This window comes from Panthera onca, chromosome A3 (genome assembly GCF_046562875.1).
Source record: "Panthera onca isolate mPanOnc1 chromosome A3, mPanOnc1 haplotype 2, whole genome shotgun sequence".
In the NCBI taxonomy this organism is placed as follows: Eukaryota; Metazoa; Chordata; class Mammalia; order Carnivora; family Felidae; genus Panthera; species Panthera onca.
In genome coordinates, this window is record NC_138341.1 from 109,494,695 (window position 1) to 109,516,676 (window position 21,982).

Here is a 21,982-nt window from a genome sequence, read left to right on the forward strand (position 1 = left end):
AACATCACTATATGCCAAATTCTGTGTCTGGATGTGCTAATCTATTTCATTGATCTATCCATTTTGTCCTACCACGTTCTTATTATTAACTTGGCTTTAAAATATCTTTTAATATCTGGCAAGACGAGTCTCTTTATATCAATTTTCTTTTAAAAATTGGATGTTCTCGTACAGTGGCTATCATTACACTTTTTCAGAATAACAGTTTACTCGTATTTTTTACTTTTAAGGAAAAAATGGTACTTTTTTTAAGGTTTCAATAATAGCAAAGATACCTTGCTTTACAAAATCGTTAGAAATGAGAGAAAGGATGTTTTTGAAAGAATAAATCCATGGAAATACCAGAGGACAAAGAGTGCCAGGTGGACCAGAAATTAGGAGGCATACCTGAATTATATAAAAGACAGATGGAATTGGATTGAAAGAATGTGGAATGTGGACTGAACACAGCCCAAAATGTTTCAGAGAAACTTACTGCCAAGGTAGGAGTTCCCATAGATGTGTGCCAAGCTAAAGAGCCAATACGTGAAATGAGCAGATCGAAGACACACGGAAGGAAAATTCGATGGGGATCACCTCCATATTCTTCCTGTCCCTCTCCCTCTCCATGGTACTATAACACTGAGTGCCAGTGTTTTTATCTGTGAGGCTGGTGACTCCCAAAAGGAGCAGGGAGCCACCAAGCCCAGGAAATAGCTCATCACGACTGCCCGCGTATCCATCCTTGCCCCCACTGGAGGCAAGCTACAACGGCAAATGCACCCTTTACAAAGAGACTAACAGGAAAAGACAAACAAATAAGTACACAAATCAGAGCAACCAAACACTTGAGTCAAACTTAACACCATTCACCAAAGGAACCCAACTCAACAAAGAAGAAGAGCCAGCACCTGGGGAAAGAGAGTTCATGTCGAAAGGAGAAAGAAACATCTACTGAACAAAAACATGCTCTCTGATAACAGAACCAGTTGGGGAGAACTGGTGAGAACTGGGAGAAAGAGCCAATGTACCTTCTAGTAAAGATGTCCAGCTGACTATAGGCAAGAATCACCTGCACTACTCCAATATGCAGACATGCTACGGACACAGTGTGATGTTTAAATACGTATCACTGAACTCAGAGGTTAAAATGGGAACACTTCCAGGTGTCAAAAATGAAGAGAGAACCTATGGTCATAGCAATGAGTGAAATTTGATCCACACTCTCCCTCAGTGAATTGAGGATAGGGACTAAGATGGGGATTCATGATTCATGATGAGGAACTTGAACCTCACATCCTGCACATCACAGGGAGCCGGGAAAATAATGATCTATGAATGAGGACAGAAAATCTTTGCCTGTTTATCCTTCCCAAGCCATATGATGAAATAGAAATAGAGTCACTAATGAGTGACCAGAACGTGGATTTGTGCCAGGCTTGGGCATAAGCCTAATTCCCATACTCCTGGCAGTACAGGGGGAAAGATAGGTGTGTGGTTTAAATTAACAAGCATTTAATGTGTACACATTAAAAAAAACATGGTTCTAATGACTCATTCCTTGAAGAAAAACTCAGCATGAAAATCAGGAAATACCTAGGATGAATGAGTGTGAAAGAAGGCAAAATTTATGGAATGCAGCAAAATGTATTAAAGGAGAATATGTCTATTAGATGTTGGAGCTCCTAGACTGATTCTCTGTAATATTTATCTGTTCTCCTTATCAAAGGGTAAAAAGATAGATCTTTTTCCTCTCCATTTGGAGAAATTTCCTTGACATTAACTACCAGCTCATTTTTTTTTCCCCACTTATGTATTTAATTTCCAAGAAGTTCTTTCTTGTTCTTTGATTATTCCCTTTTGTAACAACCTATACCTCCTTTATTGACGCCATGTCTTGTCAAATATATCCATTAATTGCGGGGATGTTTCACAGTCCATTTTGTTTACTGAACTCTTTGTGTCCTCAGGAGTCTGTTACCAACGAAATGACATGTTCTCAACTGCCTGCAATTTGCCAGGCACTGCTCCAGGCACTCCAGGCAAGAAAACAAAGCGTTGCTGCCCCTGTGGAGCTTATGTTCCATTTTGGAGAGGCAGAAAATAAACTTATAAACAAATAAAGAAGGTAATTCCAGGTATTGATAACAGTTACGAGAAAGACACGTAAAAACTGGTTCCGAAGCTATGACTCCAGTAGGGCTTGGTCAACAGCCATGGGGAATAACCAACCAGGGCACAGCACAGAGAAATAAACAGATGGAGATACAAAAAGAGAGATGGGACTTGAACATAATGGATTAAGAAGCAGCAACATATTGCTAGGTAGGAGTTCCTTTGCCTGTCCACATACATTTTATGTTTTTATTTTATTTTTTTAAATGTTTATTTGTTTATTTTGAGAGAGAGAGTGCGAGTGGGGCAGGGCAGAGGGAGAGAGAGAGAGAGGGAGAGGGAGGGAGCCCAAACAGGCTCCACACTGTCAGAGCAGAGCCCCACGCAAGGCTCAGACTCACAGACCGTGAGATCATGAGCTGAGCCAAAATCAGGAGTCAGACACTCAACCGACTGAACCACCCAGACGCCCCTCCATGTAAATTTTAGAATAATCTTGTCCATATGTACAAAAAAAAAAAAAAAATCTTGCTGGGATTTTGATAGATATTGTGTTAAACTTGCATATCAATTGGGATTTCATCACTTATTTATATTTTCTTTGACTTCTTTCATCAGTGTTTGTAATTTTCAGCCTAAGTCTTCTTTATGTTTTGTCGTATTTAAGCCTAATTTAATCATTTCATTTTTTGAGCAACTGTAAGTGGTACGACATCTAAAATTTTTGTTTTCCATATACACATTGCAAGGATATGGAAATTAAATTGATTTTTGGGTGTCGATCTTGTATCTTGTGAAATTACCACATTTACTTATTAGGTCTGGGAGGTCTTTGGAGATTCCCTGGGATTAAGATTTATTTAGACCGTCATGCCATCTGCAAAGAGAAGCAGCTGTATTTCTTCCTTTCTGATATTTTATGCCCTTTATTTCTTTTTCTGCCCTTATTGTAGTGGCTTAAAATTCCAGGATAATGTTAAATGGCAATAGTTTATGTCTTGCCAAACTGGGAGATTTTCAGCCATTATGTCTTTGGATACTTTTTTCAGCCCCACTCTGTGCCTCCTCCCTACTGGGACTCCCCTGACACGGATACCACACCTTTCGTTATAATCCCACATCTCCTTGGGGCTCTGTTCATCATTGTCAGTCTATCTTCTCTCTCTAATTCATTTTGGGTAATTACTCTTGTCCTGTCTTCAGTTGCAACCAATCATCCCACTGCTTTCTGCATTCTTCTATCAAGCCCAACTATTACGTTTTCATTTCAGCTGTAGTAAATTTCAGTTGTGAAATTTCCACTTTGTTTTCTTGGTTTTTCTGACTAACTACTTGTTTTCATTTGCTTCAAACATGTCCATAATTGCTCATGAAGCATTTTTATGGTGGCAAATAACCAGATAATTCCATCTAATCATTTGTGTTATTTCAGAACTGGGATCCGTTGATTGACTTTTCTCATTCAGTTTGAGCTATTCTTTTTTTTTTTTTTTTTTAAAGTTCACGTACCTGTTTTTGTTTTTGTTTTTTTTAATGTTTTATTTATTTTTGAGAGAGACAGAACACATGCATGCACGAGCACGGGAGGGGCAGGGGGACAGGACAGAGGATCCAAAGCAGGCTCTGCGCTGACAACAGAGACCCCAATGCAGGGCCCGAACTCACAAACTGTGAGATCGTTACCTGAGCCAAAGTCGGTCGGACAGTCAACTGACTGAACCACCCAGGTGCCCCCTGTTTGAGATATTCTTGATGCCTAGTGTGATATATGTGATTTTTTTTCATTGATCCTGAACATTTTGAGTACTATTTTTTGAGACTAGATTTTATTTAAATCTCATGTTTTAGCAGGTCTCTGACCACAGAACTCTTGTGGGCGAATGGGGTGCCATCTCCTTACTCCCAGTCGGGTTTAGAAATCCAGGTTCTCCAGTCAGCCTCCAATGACACCCAGGTTGGAAGACATTCCTCATTAACACCTGCTGAGGGTGGCAGTCTAGGCTGTCCACATAGTTTCCACAGACATTGGTGGGGGAAGGGGGATCCTCATTATTGCTGAGCAGTGGTGAAAGTCTTGACATCCTCCTATATCTCCCCCAATACCACACTGGTGGGGAGGGACGGAGGGGGGGGGGTGCCTCCATATTGCCAGGTGCAGAGAGTCCCCATGTGATATCCATTGGCAGTGTGGAGGGAAGGAGTTGTTAACCTAACATCTAGGCTCCCTGTTTGATCTTCTCCAAAACTACATGGTAATCGTGTGACACATAGTAACACTAGAACAGCTGGAGCATCTCATAACAACCTTTCAAGGGTACAGGGTAGGGACTTTTCTGGCAATGGTGGAGGTGGGGACATATCAATTTATCTGATCAAAATACAATGAAAATAGCAATCAGCAACCAAAACAGCCTTCAAAAAATAGAAAAGAAATTCTTTATATTTAGACACTAGAAGGCACAGTTCTAAATGACTCATTGCTTAAGAGAAAAGCACCCTGCCAATCATCAGATAGTTAGGAGTGAACAACCATGGAAGAAAGCAAATCTGTGGGGAGGCAGCCGTGGAACTTCCAGACTGATTCTCTCTGGTGCTTAACTGTTCTTTTTATCGGGAGGTGAGGCAATATGTCTTCTCTCTATTTTGAGAAATCTCCAGACATGATCTTCAGGTTTCAGCTATTACATTTTTTTGCTTGTATTTTACCAATCACAGATTTAACTTCCAGAAATTCTTTTTTTATTCCCTAATTGTTCTATTTAAATAGCAGCTTGTTATTTTACAGTTGCAACATCCTGTTATGTTTATCTGTTAATATTAACTTGAGTGTGGTGGAGGGCATGGTGTCTTAACATTGTGTTTCATTCACGCAATTACTTGTTTCCCCCGGGGGGTCTGTTACGTTTTGCTCTCCTGGGTTTCCATTTTCATACTGTTCGTTTTCTTCATATGTGTCTTAGTTTGGTTATCTCTGAAAGCAGATCTTGAGACCAGGGTTTGAGTGCAAGTAAACTAACCAGTTAAACTAACTAACCAGTCACGGCTGAAGGATATGTGAGCCAATTCCAGCGTTGAGCTCTTACAAATAAGGCTGCAACAAACATTTGTAGGGAGGATTTTGTGTGAACGTAAATTTTCATTCTTGGGGATAAATTCCAGAGTGTAATTGCTGAGTTACATAGTAATTGCATGTTTAATTCTATAAACTGTCACACGACTTCCAAAGTGGCTAAACCATTTTATATTCCCCACCAGCAATGTCTGAGCGATTCAATTTTTTGCACCCTTACCAGCATTTGGTGTTGTCACTATTTTTTTTTTTTTTTATTTTAGCCATTCTGATAGGTGTACTGATAACAGTTATGGTTTTAATTTTCGTTTCCCTGATAGCCAATGATGCTGGACATCTTTTTATGTGCTTATGTGCCATCCATACGTCCTTTTTAGTGAATTTGTTTTTCATGTCTGTTGTCTATTTTCTGATTGAATTGTTTGCCTTTTACCATTGAATTTTGCACATTGTTTTCATATATTCTCCATACTTCTGTTTTGTCAGATCGATGGTGCACCAATATTTTCTCCCAGTCTCTTTTCACCTCGTCACGTGAGCTTTCACAGAACAAAAATTTTTGACAGTATATATATATATATATATATATATATGTATATATATATATTTGTTTTTATCCTTCTGAGAGGATCAAACGCTATGTAATATTATGGGAGTTATTTTTTTTGTGCTTAATATTTCCCCGATTCATCAAGTTGTAGCGGTGTTCCCTTAATGTTGACAGCCGTACGACACGTTATTGTGTGACTATGTTGTGGTCTGTTCATCGGATCCCCAGTGTTGGGCATTTGGGTGGTTTCCAGGCTTTGGTTGCACGAACGAGGATGAAATGTACATTTTACACATACTTTCTTCTGTACGTATGAAAGAATTCCTACTGGCGTATGCCTAGGAATGGAATGATTCATCCATAGGATGGGTTCAACTTGGGGATGGGGCTCAGCAACCTTGTCATCTGTGACTGTATTTGCCTCACACCCAAGCCTCTTTACTCTTTCTTGTGCCTCTACTAATGCTTTGCCACTCTATTTTTTGATTATTTTTTAATTTTCATACTAGTAAACCTTTGAGACATTTGGGAGACTAATAGATGGTGATAACGATGCCTGTTGGCCTCTGTTGCCCCCATTTAATAAAAGAAACAAAAAATGAGGAAGACTCTAACCTCAGGATGAAGGACAGTTCTTCCCAAGAAAAGATGGCTGGCATCTATACGCACATCTAAAAACGAAGATATTTTAATTACTTGAAAATAGAAAAAAATACACATTTAAAATTTTATTTTTATATGTTTCCATTTTTTAATTTCATAATTTAATGTTAATTTTATACTACATAAGATATAATTTTTCCCTTGATGGAAGCAGGTCAGTGTGTGACAATATATTGGGCAATAGAAAACATATTAGTGGTTGAATTTCCAACTTTTTTGGGTAAATAGTTTTTAGCCCAGTTATTGTCAAAAATGGGGTTTCAGGGTGCCTGGGTGGTCAGTGGAGCGTCTCACTCTTGATTTCAGCTCAGGTCATGATCCCAGGGTCATGGAATCAAGACCCATGTTGGTCTTCATGTGGGGCATGGAACCTGCTTGAGAGTCTCTCTCTCTCCCTCTATCTCTCCCTCTACTGCTCATGCTCTCTCTCTCTCTCTCAAAAAAAAAAAAAAAAAAAAAAAAAAGAGTTTTATATAGAAACAAATGAAAAAGGTGGAATCAACACTCAAAGTCACCTGTGATGGTTATTTTTATGTGTCAACTTGCCTAGGCCACCAGCTGCCCAGATAGTCATTGTGAGGGTGTTTTTGGATGAGTTTAACATTTGAGTTATTCAGGTAGACTGAATAAGGCAGATTGCCCTCCCTCACATGGGTGGTCCTTACCTGATCAATTGAAGGCCCGAATAGAACCAAAATTCTGACCCTCCTTGTGAGTAAGAGGGACCTCCCCCTGCCTGGTTGTTCGAGCTGGGATATCAGTCTTTTGCTGTCTTTGGATTTGAACTGGAAACATCAACTCTTCCTAGGTCTAGAGACTGTAACTTTCAGACTGGAACTTATACCATTAGGTCTCCTCCTTCTCAGGACTTCAGATCTTGAGACTTAGCCTCCATAATTGTGTGATCTGATGCCCATAAGTAAATAAATATGGAAAGGTATACATACATAATTATGTAAGTATACATATTTATTATAAAGAATAAATTGGGGGGGGGCACCTGTGTGGCTCAGCTGGTTGGGTGTCCAACTTCAGCTCAGATCATGATCTCGTGGCTTGTGAGTTCAAGCCCCGCGTTGGGCTCTGTGCTGACAGCTCGAAGCCTAGAGCCTGCTTTGGATTCTGTGTCTCCCTCTCTCTCTGCCCCTCCCCTGCTCGTCCTCTGTCTCTCTCTCTCTCTCTCTCTCTCTCTCAAAAATAAGTATACATTCAAAAAAAATTTTTTTAAAGAATAAATTTGGGGTGCCTACATGGTTCAGTCAGTTGAGTGTCCAACTCTTGATTTTGGCTCAGGTCATGATCCCAGGGTCGTGAGATTCTCTCTCTCCCTCTGCTCCTCTGCCCTGCTCATGCATGCACTCTGTCTCTTTCTCTCAAAATAAAATAAAATAAAATAATACATTTGATTTATTAGAAAGAATCACACACTTATGGAGGCTGAGAAGTCTCAAAAGTTGTAGTCAGAAAACCAAGAGAACAGATGGTGTAAGTTCCAGTATGAAATAAACAGATACCCTCTTGGTTCTGCTTCTTTGAAAAACCTTGGCTAATATACCATCTTAAGCCATCTCACTCAATTTGGAACATTCTAGGTGCTCCAGAGAAATAGAGAACAATGGCCCTGTGGTCATCCTGCCTTTCCCCAGCAGGCCTGGGAACTGGGAATGAGGGGACAAGGCTGATCGTCCACTGGAGAGGCTACTGGGGAGATCTTCAGGGCTCCCCTACTCCCCAACGGCCCATGAGGTCTGTGAGGCTGGGGTCCCATTGGCATGATGCAGCGTGCTCAGGGAGCTGTAGGCCTCGAACAAGCAGAGGGATACTTGGAACTCATGGCTCCATTGAGTGAAGGCTACTTCAGGTGACTGCCTCCAATTCATCAACGATAAGAACATAAGCTTCCTTCTGTCGTGACTTGACGTAAATATACATCCGTAAGTGGAGATACACGTCTGTCTACCTCCTCTTCCCATCAAGGTTGAGCCGGGACAGCCTCTGGCCGACCTCCAGCATCCTGCCTTTTACAGATTACCTCCTATACTGTTTTCCTAGAAATTGTTTTCTCAAACAACCTGAATCCTTTTGCCCCAGAAGTCTAAAGCACCATTTAGACTAAGTTTTCAAACAGAGTGTTAAAGTGGTTTCATAGCAACATTACAAAATTATCTCTCAGACTGTCTGATAATTGTCATTTTGGTCCAAGGGAAACCAGAGACATTGCCCAGGGACACGAAGGATGGGCGGCTAGAAGAGAATCTTCAAGGCCAAATGCCTGGCTCGCAGTTCTGAATTTGAAACACCTGACCTAGCTGCATTATTTTGGCCGAGCTCAATCACACACTCTTGAATGGTTTTTGCCTCCCTTGGTTTAAAAAAAAAACAAAAAAAAAAAAAACCAACCTAACATTCTTCAGAAGGAGCCCTTGAAACACAAAGCCTCTCAATTCTCCCTCGGTGGGCAGTAATTTTCCTATTCAGTTTGTTCTTTGCGGGGAAAAATCATCACAATTCTAGAAGTTACCATTTGTAAATGCCAGTACCATGCCGGGTATTAATTGAGGCCCTCTGGACAATGGATACACCTGGATGCTGGTGGGCGAGGCAAGGAAGGCTGTCCTCAGAGTCCTGCTCTCAGGCCCTACCCTGCTGGAATAGAGCAGGTCCAAGGAGCTTGGCACCAGGAGGCCGTGGGGAATGTGTTCCTAACCTCCAGGATGGTCTTATGTTAAAACCATTAGGTACACAAGACTCTGATGTGTTCCCAGCACGCTCTCAAAACATTCAGGGAAACCTAAGTATATGTCAGTGGCTTTCCTCTTCCCAGAAGATGCAACAAACTTCTAAAAACTAATTTTCTTACTATTAAAAAAGTAGACTAACATGGAACACAGAGTCATAGACTCCAGTGTCCTTGGGGTCTAGACAGATGCTAGAACAATGTGGCAGAGTCAGGCGTAAGACAGCGGATCAGTCCTTAGGTGTGACCAACAAACTCAGGTCAGTTGTCACCGATGACCGGTACCTGGAGACTGGAACATCTTGAACCTAAAAGAGCCTGCGTTAACATCATGGCGGCCATCCACCCCAGTTTCTGCAATACCTGCCGCTTGCACTGTGTCTGAACATCCTCTTCAAAAGCTTTTCCTTGAGGAGAGAAAAGGGGAAGCAAAGGGTGGAAGCAGATGATGTGTTGAAAGGGGTAAGAACGGTGCGTTTTCAGAGACCGGATGGCAGCCGACAGTTTTGCTCTAATGGAAGGATTTTAGGCACAGGTAGCAAATGCAGCGGGGAGTAGATGACTTCTTCATGGAGTTGGGGGGGGGGTGCATATTTAGCTGCTCCCTAAATTCTCTGAAAAACCACCGGTTACCCACTCGGCTTAAGCTAGCTCCAAAGATTGGTTGGGAGGAAAGGGGTTTTACAGTGCTTCTCAAACATAAGCATGCACAAAAATCACCCTGAGGGCTTGTGAAAACACAGAGTGCTGGTCTTTACCTGTGAGTCAGCAAGACTGGGGTGGGATCCAGGATCTGGGATTCTACCGGGTTCACGGAGGATGCTGATCCATGGGCCACACTCTGAGGAGCCCTCGGACAGGGGCCTTGGGACATTGCTCACAACTAAATAACTAGGGGCCATCTCTTTTGTGGACTCACCATGCTCTCTCTCTCTGTCCTCCTTCTTCTGCCCTCTCATGGCTAGAATCTCATGTATTTGATTCCAGACAGTTGGAGAAGAGAGAGGAAGGGAGGGTGGAAGGAGGGGAGGGTGGAAGGGTGGGAGGAGGGGAGGGAGGAGACACCACCACACTCCATTCTGGAATGTTCCAACACATTAGCAGCTTTCACTTCAGGGAAGAGGTGGCCCAGCTGAGGCCTCTCTACAAAACAAGAGAGGTCAGGGGTCATTTCTTTATGGGAAGCGTGTTACTACCAGTGGCTTCTTCCAGAAAGATTAGCTTCTTCATATTCAAAAATATTTTAAGCCCTCTTTAAAAAAAAAAAAAAACTGTTGGCAAGCCAGAAAAGGCAGGATGTTGTCTTGTTTTTAAGAAGTCACCATGTTTTCATACTGACTAGAGAGCTGGGAAAGAGGAAGCATCCTTCTAGGAAAGTCCTGCTAACAGCAAAATAACAAATTGAGTGAGGACTGTAGTGTTCCAGGCCTGGGCTGTGGGGAGACCCAGTTCCTGCCCCAGAGAGTGGGGACGACTGCCAGGAGAAGGAGAGAAGAAGGAGAGAGAACGACTGCCAGATGAAGAGTGGGAGACCACAACAGGCACAGGACCTGAGTCGGCCTTAAGGAGGTGCAGTGGGGTTGGGATGTGTTGTCCAGAGCCAACTTCAGGACCAAGGCACCTGCTCCCTCGGCTGCCAAGAGTGTTGACTGATGATAGCTCACACCTGAGCCCCCCTCCTAGAATTTGGACTCAGGTCCAAGGGGCTATCTCCCCAAAGGTGACATCCCTCCTCAGGGGCAGCCATTTCTGAGGGCTGGCCAATGCAAGGCTTCAAAGACTGGCTTCCTGTGGTGGTTCATTTTATGTGTCAACTTGGCTGGGCCATGATGCCCAGATATTGGGCCAAACATTATTCTGAATGTTTCTACAAAGGTGTTTTTTTTTTATTTTTTTCTTCTTTTTTGGATAAGATTAATATTTAAATTGGTGGACTCCAAGTCTGAGTAAAGCAGGTTGCCCTCCATATTGTGGGTGGGCCTCATCTAATCAGTTGAAAGACTTAGTAGAATAATGACTGACTTTTCTCATGCTAGAAGGAATACTGCCAGCAGACTACCTTTGGACTCAAACTGCAACAGTCCCCTGAGTCTCCAGCCTGCTGGCCTATCAGATTTGGGGCTTGCAGTTTCCATAATAGGTCAATTCCTTAAATATCAATCTCCTTTTTTAGAATACATATTCTTTTTATCCCCAGCCTGAGGGGCATATTCCACGTCCTATTCTGGGATTCTGGAGTTAGAATAATACCAAAGGCCGCACCCCTAGTAGGAGGCACTTCATGCTAAAAGTGTGAAGGAAAAAAGTTATGCTTAGGGCTTATCTTTCCTTTATCTTTGCTCATTACCTCCTGGTTCTACGTCCCCTTCATCCATTCACCCCAAATATCCAGCTCTTTCATGAGGCACATGACTCCCGCAAGGAAAAACGATCACAACCAATTTATACCATGGAATGCATATCCCTTCCAGAACTTTCCATAGCTTAACAAAAAAATGATGCTTCATCCAAGGCAAGCTCTTTGAACAGATGAACTCAGATTCTGAGAGCAGCTGAGGTAGGCATTCAAGCCTTTCTCTTTTTGTGGCTTACATGTCTTTTCCCACCAAACTCATTTTCCTACAGGGAACCTGCTGGTTGGGAAGTTCTGATGTTTCTTCACAAAAACACCCATGGTCCTGTCTTTTTTCTAGTCTCTGTGCATGGTCATTTTTAAGGAATAGAACCCAGCAGAAAGCCACATCAAGGAAAAATGCAATCTATGAGTTCATGGAATGCAAAAGCCCAGGGGTGAGGTCAAATGTTTCTATCCGGGCTACAGCCAATTTCAAGGAGACTTGAATATCTGTCCCTTTTCCCCCATCACTCTCCCTGTTTGCCTTTGGGGTGGATTCCTTCCCCCTGCTTCTTTCTTCCTGCTCCAAAGAAACCTCCAGGTGATCTTTCCACCTCCTTACAGTTCATCGCAGGGAACTGAGAGACCCTTTGTCTCTCATAACCCACATCAACCTCAGCAAGGATCTCTGATTGGCTGGGTTATATGAACAACGCTCTGATTGGCCAGCTTGAGTGTATGCTCCCACCCCTTGGTTGACCAAGCTCTCCAGGACTTGGTATGGAGAAGGGACAGTTTCCCAAAGAGAGGACCCTGGAAACAGACACAACAAGAATATGTAAGCCTTTGTGACCAGAGAAACTGGCTTGTTTTGGATCAACGATGCATTATTATTTTCTTCCTTATTAGTGCTAGAGTGTGGGATATGGACACCTACACTGGCCTATCCCCCACGGTTGTTCTTTCTCTCCTGTTCTGGCGACAAGTCTGAGGCTGGCTGGGTAAGAGAGCTTAGGACTTTTTCTTCACAGGTCTCAATGTCTAGCTTTGGAGAAAAGAGCGGAAAGGTCCTACTTTGGCTTCAAATTTCTTCCAGCTTCTCCACTCCGACTGATACCAGAGAGTTCTGAATCTGGTGGACCGTTGGGTATTTCACAGCCATTGATGAGGCTTTGGTTTTCATTTGTATCATGACCCTCCGTCACCAGAACCCAGAATGGAGAGGGGGTGCTTCTTGGGCCCACACTCCCGAATGTTTATTAGCTGTTATCACCTGTCTTTACTGCTTCCCTAAGAACAGGGACTTCTGACTTGGCTCCCACAATACCCCCAGCATCTAGCAGAGTGGGTGCTCAAGATGTATACATTAACTAATGAACACGTTTGGCCAGAAATGCATCCTTCAATTTTGTTTTTCTTCCTAATGGTGACACGTTGACAAACATTGGAAGCAAAGTGTGGAGCCCACTGGAAATAAAAGCCATACCTTGCGTCTGCCAGAAATTCTTTGCAAAGTTTCCCTTGCCAGAGAGCCCTGTGTGGGAGTTTTCTGCAAAGCAATAAATAATAACTTACACCCACCCTCCACAGGCACATTTTATTTTATTGGCTAAATATAAACAAGTAACTGCAGGCTTCTTCACGGACGCCCACGCGGTATCTCTCCACCTTCCCTAGATGGGGTTGTGCCCCTAGTCCTCCTGCCTCCTCCCTCCCCAGAAATAGCCCCCACGGGACCAACCTCCCAGACTCCTGGGGTCAAAGGACCATTGGTTCTGTCGACGGCCAACATGCCGTCGCTTTATCTCAGCCTGCAGATAACATCATTCCTGCACACAGAGAAAGGCTATGTCTCAGAAGATCCCTCAGGGATGGCTTGAATTCCAAGTCCCCAGAAATGAGGCCGAGCAGAAAATTAGCATTTCCCATAGAGACAACACTGCTGTTCAATGAAGGGAAAACTCCCCCGGCTTTGGTGGCTGCTCTTCTCCTGTCACCTCCTGAAAAGCACCTCTTTTATCTCTGAACTTCAGCTTTCCAGATTTATTTTCAGAGAGGCTCCCCATTACCGCCCCTTCCCTCATGTGGAGCAGCTCCTGTGTACCCCTAGGCTCGTGACCTTGGCGCAGGATCCTTGGAATTGGTGGAATGTGTGGGTCTGCCCCACCCGACTTTGAGAACATCGTGAACAGCAACCGTGTCTTACTTTATCTTTAAATCCCCAGAGCCTAACACGTGGCAGACCCTCCACAAACATGCTCCAAATGAATGGCGGGTGCCTACAAGTGTGGGTGCACAAATGAATGAATGCGCCCGTCTCCCGTGCTTTATATCCATCATCCTGTTGATTCCTCATAAGTCTACAAAGAGGAGTGTTTACCCCTGTCACATCCCCATTACATAGAAGGAAAGACTGAAATCAAAGACGTTAAACTACCCGTGTAAGTTCACCCAGCGAGTGGGGTGCCTGGGTGGCTCAGTCAGTTAAGCGTTTTGACTTCGGCTCAGGTCATGACCTCATGGTTCATGAGTTCGAGCCCCACGTCGGGCTCTGTGCTGACAGCTCGGAGGCTGGAGCCTGCTTCGGATTCTGTGTCTCCTTCTCTCTCTGTCCCTCCACCTCTCATGCTCTCTCTCTCTCTCTCTCTCTCTCTCTCAAAAATACATAATAAATAAATAAATAAATAAATAAATAAATAAATAAATAAAAGTTCACCCAGCGAATAAATGGCAAGATCAGGATTTGAACTCTGAGGAATCTGACTTCCGAACCAATCCCTCTTCCCATCCCTCAAGAGATCTTCAAGCCAGTTGAAAGTTTCCCGGCCCCCAGTCCTACCCAGTGGCCAGTTACCTTCTCAGAGGATTGTTTCTCTACAGGCTCACCTGAACATCAGTCTTTCCAAGACTGGAAAGAAGAAGTGAGAAGTGAAGTTGGGGAGAGGTAAGGTAAGGTAAGGTAAGAAGCAGGACTAAGTCCTCTCACTTCCTGTAAGCATGCTTTAAAATACAAATCTTGAGTAAAGCTGCAAGGAAAGTTCCTTACTGAACAACATGCAGTCACCGTTACCAGTTATTTAATCCTCCTCAGTGGTCAAGAGAGAGGCAAGTCTTCCAGAGAAATGAAAACACCCTGATGGAGGAATGTGGGAATGAAACGGATTCAAAACACTTTCTCTGATCCAAAAAAGCACATGCTGTAAGGCAAAAAAAAAAAAAAAAAAAAAAATCATTGACTAAGAAGCAAAGATGTTTCCATTAAAAAAAAAAAGTTTTAATGTTTATTTTTGAGGCGGGGGGGGGGGGGGGGGGTGGCGCGGGCAAGGGACAGAGACAGGGAGACACAGAATCTGAAGCAGGCTCCAGGCTCCAAGCTGTCAGCACAGAGCCTGATGCAGGGCTCGAACTCACAACCTGCGAGATCATGACCTGAGCCGAAATCAGACGCTTAACCGACTGAGCCACCCAGGCGCCTCAAAGATGTTTCCATTTTAAAACCACTTAGCTTGTACCCGGCTCACTCCTTAGTCTACACCACTGCCACCTCCATTTAAAAAATGTTTTTTTAGTTGACGTACAGGATGTTTTTTAAGTACATGTACTCCACTTGACAGATTAGCTAATCTTTTTAACAAACTATTAATCGTTTGGGGGGCTCCTTTGCATTACTTGCAAACTGAAGTCTCAAGAGCATGAGCCAAAATTTTGAAGAATGACAAGAGCTAGGGCAGACAAAACAGGTTCCTAACACTCCACTTCCACTTGTCCCTCCCACACCCATAGCAGACCTATCTAACTGATCACAGCATTGAACTTGCATGAGGGCCCAGAACCATTCTTGAACACATTCCGGTAGGTGGGCTCTAATAATCTGCTAGAATATCATACCTGACAATCATCCCACCATTCTCGGCAGTGAAACACACGTTGACTTAGGAACTAGGGTGCCTGTGCTCAAGCTGTAACTTTCATCTAATGGTTATAGGACTGGAAACAAGTAATTGACCCTTTCTGGCATCGTTTTCATACATAACCTAGAGTTCACAGTAGCTGAACTAAAACTGGTCCAGGGAAATAGATGGCCCCAAACCCCAAGAATGATAGAAAGCATATATACAATGAGTCTATCACAACCTGGACAATGATACTGAGGTCACTTGATAAAAAAAATATTGACTAGAAGGTTGATGGCATGAAATCTATGAGGGAAAAGAAGATTGTAAACAACATCAGCCAAAAACACAAGCAGAGAATAAACTCCAGGAAAGCTAAGGTTTTAGAGAGCTCCAAGCCAAAAATTCATAGACGCAAGGAATGAGTGAGGGTTCTCAAGTATTTGCCAGTGTGATCATTTGGGGAAGAGGGTGTTTTAGCTTCCTGGGGCCTCCCATACGTACCACAAGTTGGATGACTTAAGCAACAGAAATGTTTTTGCCTCATGGATCTGGAGGCCAGAAGCCCAAGACCAAAGTCTCAGCAAGGCTGGTTCCTTCTGACATCCGTGAGGTAGAATCGGTTCCACGCCTCTGCCCCAGCCTCGGTGGTTGGCCGGTGATCTGTGAGGGCCGTTGACTTGTAGAAACATCACCCTGACCTCTGCTTTCATCCTCACGTGGTGTTCTCCCTGCGTGCATGCGTGCGCCTAATTTCCCCCTTTTGTAAGGACACTTGTCCTATTGGATTAGGGCCCACCCTAATGACCTCATCTTAACTAATTGCATCTGCAATGACCCTGTTTCCAAGTAAGGTCACATTGTGAGGTAATGGAGGTTTGAGCTTCAGCATATTAATTCTGGACGGACACAGTTCAACCCATAACAGGGAACTGTCGTCAGAGCCACTCAGTAGCTGGGTCCTCCTTTTCCCCTTAAGTAGCAACAGCTGGGCACCTATCCCTGCACGAAAACAGGAGATTACGCAGGACAGCCAGAGGAAGCACAGAGCCACACGTGGTTACCGAGCCCTCAGAGAGACGGGGAAGCCCCCCTCTCACGAAATAATCTCTTGGTAGAACCCACCCAGGAGTGAGTCCTATATTCCCTTTTACACAACCGTCAGTGGAAGCCTATTAATCCCAGGAATCGTTTTAGAAAATCAAAACCAGCCATTTAATTATAACAGTGATAGTGGATCGAGATGGGCAGGGTTTATCCCAAGCATGCAATGATGTTTCAACAATTGAAAACGTACTAATATAATTACATGACATTCTAAGGATGGGAGACAGAGTCTACAAATACCTCAATAGATGCATGTGATCAATCGCATTCCTCGTCCCAGTTTCTATCCTTTCCCGTATCCACACTTTCTGCCATGTGACCTTGAGTTGCTTCCTCCAGAGGCCAGGTGTATCTCCCCCACGTCACTGTTGTCAGGCTTCACCATGTGACTCGGTTTCACCACTGAGAATGGGTGGAGGCGAGAGTGTCCCAAGCCTAGCCGTCTTGTGGTATCATTTGTTTCTGCTTGTCCCCTCTTATACTTCTGCCATCACCATAGAAGCCACCATTTGTTGGCTAGGTCACTGGTCCCAGAAGGATAAGAGACATTGGAAACAGTCTGGATTCAGCCTGAAGCTTAGAGCCAACCTAGATTAGCCAAATCCTAGTCAACCCACAAATGTGTAAGCGAGAAACATAATTATGGTACTAATCCACCGAGTATGGGTGATTGTTGCACAATGTTATTGTGCCAATAGTGAACTGATATGACGCAGCAAAGGCCTTTCGTAAAATTCAACACTGGCCTCTGATCTAAAATACACCCCCACACATAGTCACACAACTACCTGCCAACTGTAGTCAGCTAATAGGACAAAAAAGCTTCCTTAATCTAAGAAAATTTAAAAAGATTTTTTTTTTTTTGCAAGAAACTTCAAACAAGCTGAATGGTAAAACACTAGAAATAGTCACATAAAAGTCAGAAACAAGACAGAGATGCTTCCCTTCAGGGATATTTTGCAATAATGCACCCTAGACAAAGAATGAAACAAGAGAAAAATAAGAGGTATAAATATTGGAAGAAAAGTGAGAAAAATGTCTTTGTTTACAAAAATACAGCTGCTCATCTAACAAATATAAATTCACCAAAAACCTTTTAGAACTGACACCAGAGTTTCAGTAAATGACCAGACACAAGATCAAGAGATGAAATTCAAAAGTGTTCTTCTACGTGAACAAAAACCAAATAGAAAATAAGAAAGAATAATGGTAAAATAGATATATTATATATAGTTATAGTATATATTTATTATATATATGTATTTATTAGATATATAAATATATAATAACTATATGTAATATATAATAAATATAATTTATAATATATAACATAAAGATATAATATATAATAAATAATAAATATAATAAATATATAATATATAAATATATAAGATACATATCCCATTTAATTTATAATTAAATATATTTATAAATTAAAATATAATAAATATATAATATATATAAATATATTAAATATATATATATATATATCTCCCATGTATGATAGTAACCAAAAAGAAAAATAAAAGCAGTGATTACTTTTTTTCACAGGGCTCATAGATACGTAAAGACTCTGGTATTGATGGCAATATCTTCCCAGACTGATTGCTACATTCAGTTCACTCCCAGCCATGGCCCCAGTATTATATTCCCTTTTGAGAGCACCTGACAGACCGATTCCAAAACCCATGTCAAAGAACATGTGTGCAAAATGCCAAAATAGTGACTATACTGGGGACAGGGGGAACAGGGTCATATATATCCCAAAACGTATTTAAGAAAATTTTTTAAATTATTTTTTTTAATGTTTATTTATTTTTGAGAGAGAGACAGAAAGAGTGTGAGCAGTGGAGGGGCAGAGAGAGAAGGAGACACAGAATCTGAAGCAGGCTCGAGGCTCTGAGCTGTCAGCACAGAGCTGGACGCCAGGCTCGAACCCAGGAACCGTGAGATCATGACCTGAGCTGAAGTCAGATGCTTAACCGACTCAGCCACCCAGGAGCCCCAAAAGCTCTTATTAAAAAACAAAGATGGATTCTTTTCCAATCCAACTACAATTTTATTTACACTCAATGTCTATATAAGGCACAGAAAGATTAGAAGGAAAGGATAGATACAAGGCAAACAGTGACTAAAGAAAGCTTTATTAATACCAAACGCAACCTAGTTCAATGCAGACAGTGGAAATAGGCTTAGTGTGTAATTAATGCAAGAAGAGAAAAATATTCCAAATTTGTATGCCTTGACACCAAAGCTTCAATACACCAAAGCTTGTGGTGTATTTTTATGCCATTAACCACAAGAGCAACTTCAATAACACAACTGGGTGTGACTTTTCCTCCTTAACACCCCCCACCCCCACCTGCCTGCCTCCCCAAGTCCCACTTCCCTAGGAACATCTCCAAAATAAGCCAGCTACACCCCCAGCGTATTCAGGCTCTGCTTCAGGGAAGCCAGGCAGGCAGAACCCACATGGGTGAGTGCTTTAGGAAATGTTCCTGAGGAGGTAGGACACAGCCCCGGAAGTTTGGACGGGGTCTGGGAAGAGGAATGAAGGCGTCAGAGCATGTACCCGCGCCTGGGAACAGGCCTCAGGCAGCTAGCCGGGGAAGCAGTCAGAGTTGGAGGACGTTTGGCGGAATGGCGGCAGGGAGGGGGCCCCAGAAAAGGACAAGGGCCACAAGGACCGCCCTTGGCATTCTCCTCCTGTCAACTCTGGTCTCCCAGAGGCCCTGGCAGAAATTCAACCTCGCTCTCTTTCTGGCTCCCACCCCACCTCGCATTCCAGCCAAAGCTCAGTCTGGTGCAGAAATGCAACCCTCGCTTTCGGGCACAGGTATCACAGAACCAGAGGCCTCTTCTAGAAACCCAACTTTGTGTTTCAATTTGTTGACAAAGATAACTGGCTTCCCTGAGCAGCCAACACAAACTAGCAGCAAAGTCCCTGCGGGCGGAAAACCCAGCCCCCACTCTCTGCCTTTCTGGAGCAGCTTTTCTGTGAGCAAGTTCTTGGGCCCAGGGGCGTGGGTTCCAGCCCCAGCTGGGGATGGCCTCCTGGCTTGGTGACCCCGGGATAGTCACTGACCCTCTCTCGGCCACAATTCCCCAGCTGTGCAGTGGGAATAAGAGCACTCCGTCCCTCCCCCTCCCTCAGGGGTTTCCTTGTGTGAGATGCTGGGGCTTGAAGTGAAAGCAAAAGGCTCTGTTGGGAACCTCAGTTTATCTACTGAGGTTCCTTTTTCCTTTCATAAAACATTGAAAGATGCCTACTTGATGTTCGATTGTATGCTAGGCCTTGTGGGAAATTCCAAATGCGAAGGCCCCTCAACCAAGAGCCTGTGGATTTGCCTCTTTTCACCTGAACAATTAGCTACATTCTTACCCCCACCCCCATCCTACCAGCTCTTCCTCGAGCTCTAACGTGCAACCTTGACTCCATCCTGTTCTTCCCCCCAGGGTGCCGACCTGTTATGCCCAGAATTCATGATCCCCAAATACCGCCAGGGAGCCGAGTCCGATGTAAAAGCAAAAGAGCCTTTATTCGAGCTAGCTGGAGCTCAATCCCCTACCTGCACCTGACGCAGCGGTGAGATACCGGGGAGAGAGAGCAAGTTTCAAAAGGACAAAGGTTTTATTGGGGCCTAGGGGCAGTTGGTGAGGTAATGGCTATGGCCTCAGCCGTTTGGCTGGGGAAGGGTCCGAGTCCTGTTAGGCAGGTAGAGGGGGGGGGGTTACTCAAGGGGAGGAGGTGTGGTCAAGGTGAAGGACACAGAACAAGATGGAGTCGGCCAGTGTAGGCCCGCCCTTTCAGACCTACCTTCTTCCAGTCAGGCTCTCAGCTGTACTGGCTCTTACATCTCACCCCCCAGTGTCCTCATGCTTTTCTCATCCTGAAGAAAAGTCTATCTTTAAATTTGCTTTGTCACATCTGCGCCCAGCGTTGTCAACCAAGCTGTGCTCTTGGCTCTCAACTCGGTCCAGACCAGGAGACTGCAAGCTTTTTCTGCAAAGGGTCAGACAGTAAATATTTTGGGCTTTGCAGGCCTTGTGGTCTCTGTCACAACTACTCAACTCCCGCATTGTAGCGCACGGGCAGCCATAGACAACACGTCAACATGTGGCCGTGTCTGTGTTCCAATAAAACTTTGTTTATGAAGACAGGCTGGATTTGGCCCACAGGCTGTAGTTTGCAGGCTCCTGATCCTGGCAGTGCTTCTTAAATGTTAATGTTCATGAATCACCTGGGAATCTTGTTAAAATGCAGTGTCTGATTCAGGAGGTCTGGAGTAGGGCTCAAAAGTCCGCATTTCCTTTTTTTTTTTTTTTAAATATTTATTTTTGAGAGAGAGAGAGCACGAGCAGGGAAGGAGCAGAGAGAGAGGGAGACATAGAATCTGAAGCTGGCTCTAGGCTCCGAGCTGTCAGCACAGAGCCTGACTCGGGGCTCGAACTCACTAGCCGTGAGATCATGACCTCAGCCGAACTCTGACGCTCAGCCACGTGAGCCGCCCAGACGCCCCTCAATAGTCTGCAGTTCTAACAAGCTCCCAGGTGATGCTGATGAAGCCGGTCTCGGGAGCCAGGCTCTAGATGGCTTGTGTGACAGGTAGAGCCTGCTCAAGTGCCCCTCCAAGCCCCTTCTCCCTTGCTGCCTTCCAAGAGAGAGGCTGGAAAAGCCACATAAGCAACTTTCTCATCCTTCCCTTGCAGCCAGGGTGTCCATATGGGCCAGTTGTGGCCAACATGATGAAAGCAAAATGCTGGAGGTCTTTCAAGAGTCCATGAGTTGCCCCCTTCTCCCCGCCCCGAGTTCTCAACAATGTGAGAATTAAGACAATGGAGTGGCATTGGAAGGCTTGAATTATCGCCCTTATTACTTATAAAGGCTGTTACTGTGGAAAGCGCGGTTTATTGCGAAATGGGCCTGTCAACTGAATTGCGGAAAGAGGTGGACTGACGGGTCCCATGTGGATGGGACAGACCCTATCTGGGTGGAGAGATGGGGGGTTAAGACTTACGGCCCAGAGGAGCAGCAGTGAACTGGTACCTGCCGACAGGCTCCCTCCCTAGAGGAAAACTGGGGTTCACTCTTCCCAAATTTAGCAACACATTCCACCTCCTCTGGGATAGGGTAAATAAAGGGCAGCAGGAAGCTGGAAATGTGTCCCAAAGGATGGAACCATTTCAAGTGAGGCAAGCATATCACTCCCTCTCCAGCGGCCGCCACCTTTTTGTTCTGTTAAGACACTGGGCATGGGGTGCCTGGGTGGCTCAGTCGGTTGAGCGTCAGACTTCGGCTCAGGTCATGATCTCGCGGTCCGTGAGTTCGAGCCCCGCGTCAGGCTCTGTGCTGACAGCTCAGAGCCTGGAGTCTGTTTCAGATTCTGTGTCTCCCTCTCTCTGACCCTCCCCCGTTCATGCTCTGTCTCTCTCTGTCTCAAAAATAAATAAACATTATAAAAAAAATTTTAATAAAAAAAATTAAAAAATTAAAAAATAAAAATAAAATAAAAAAGACACTGGGCTTAACTAC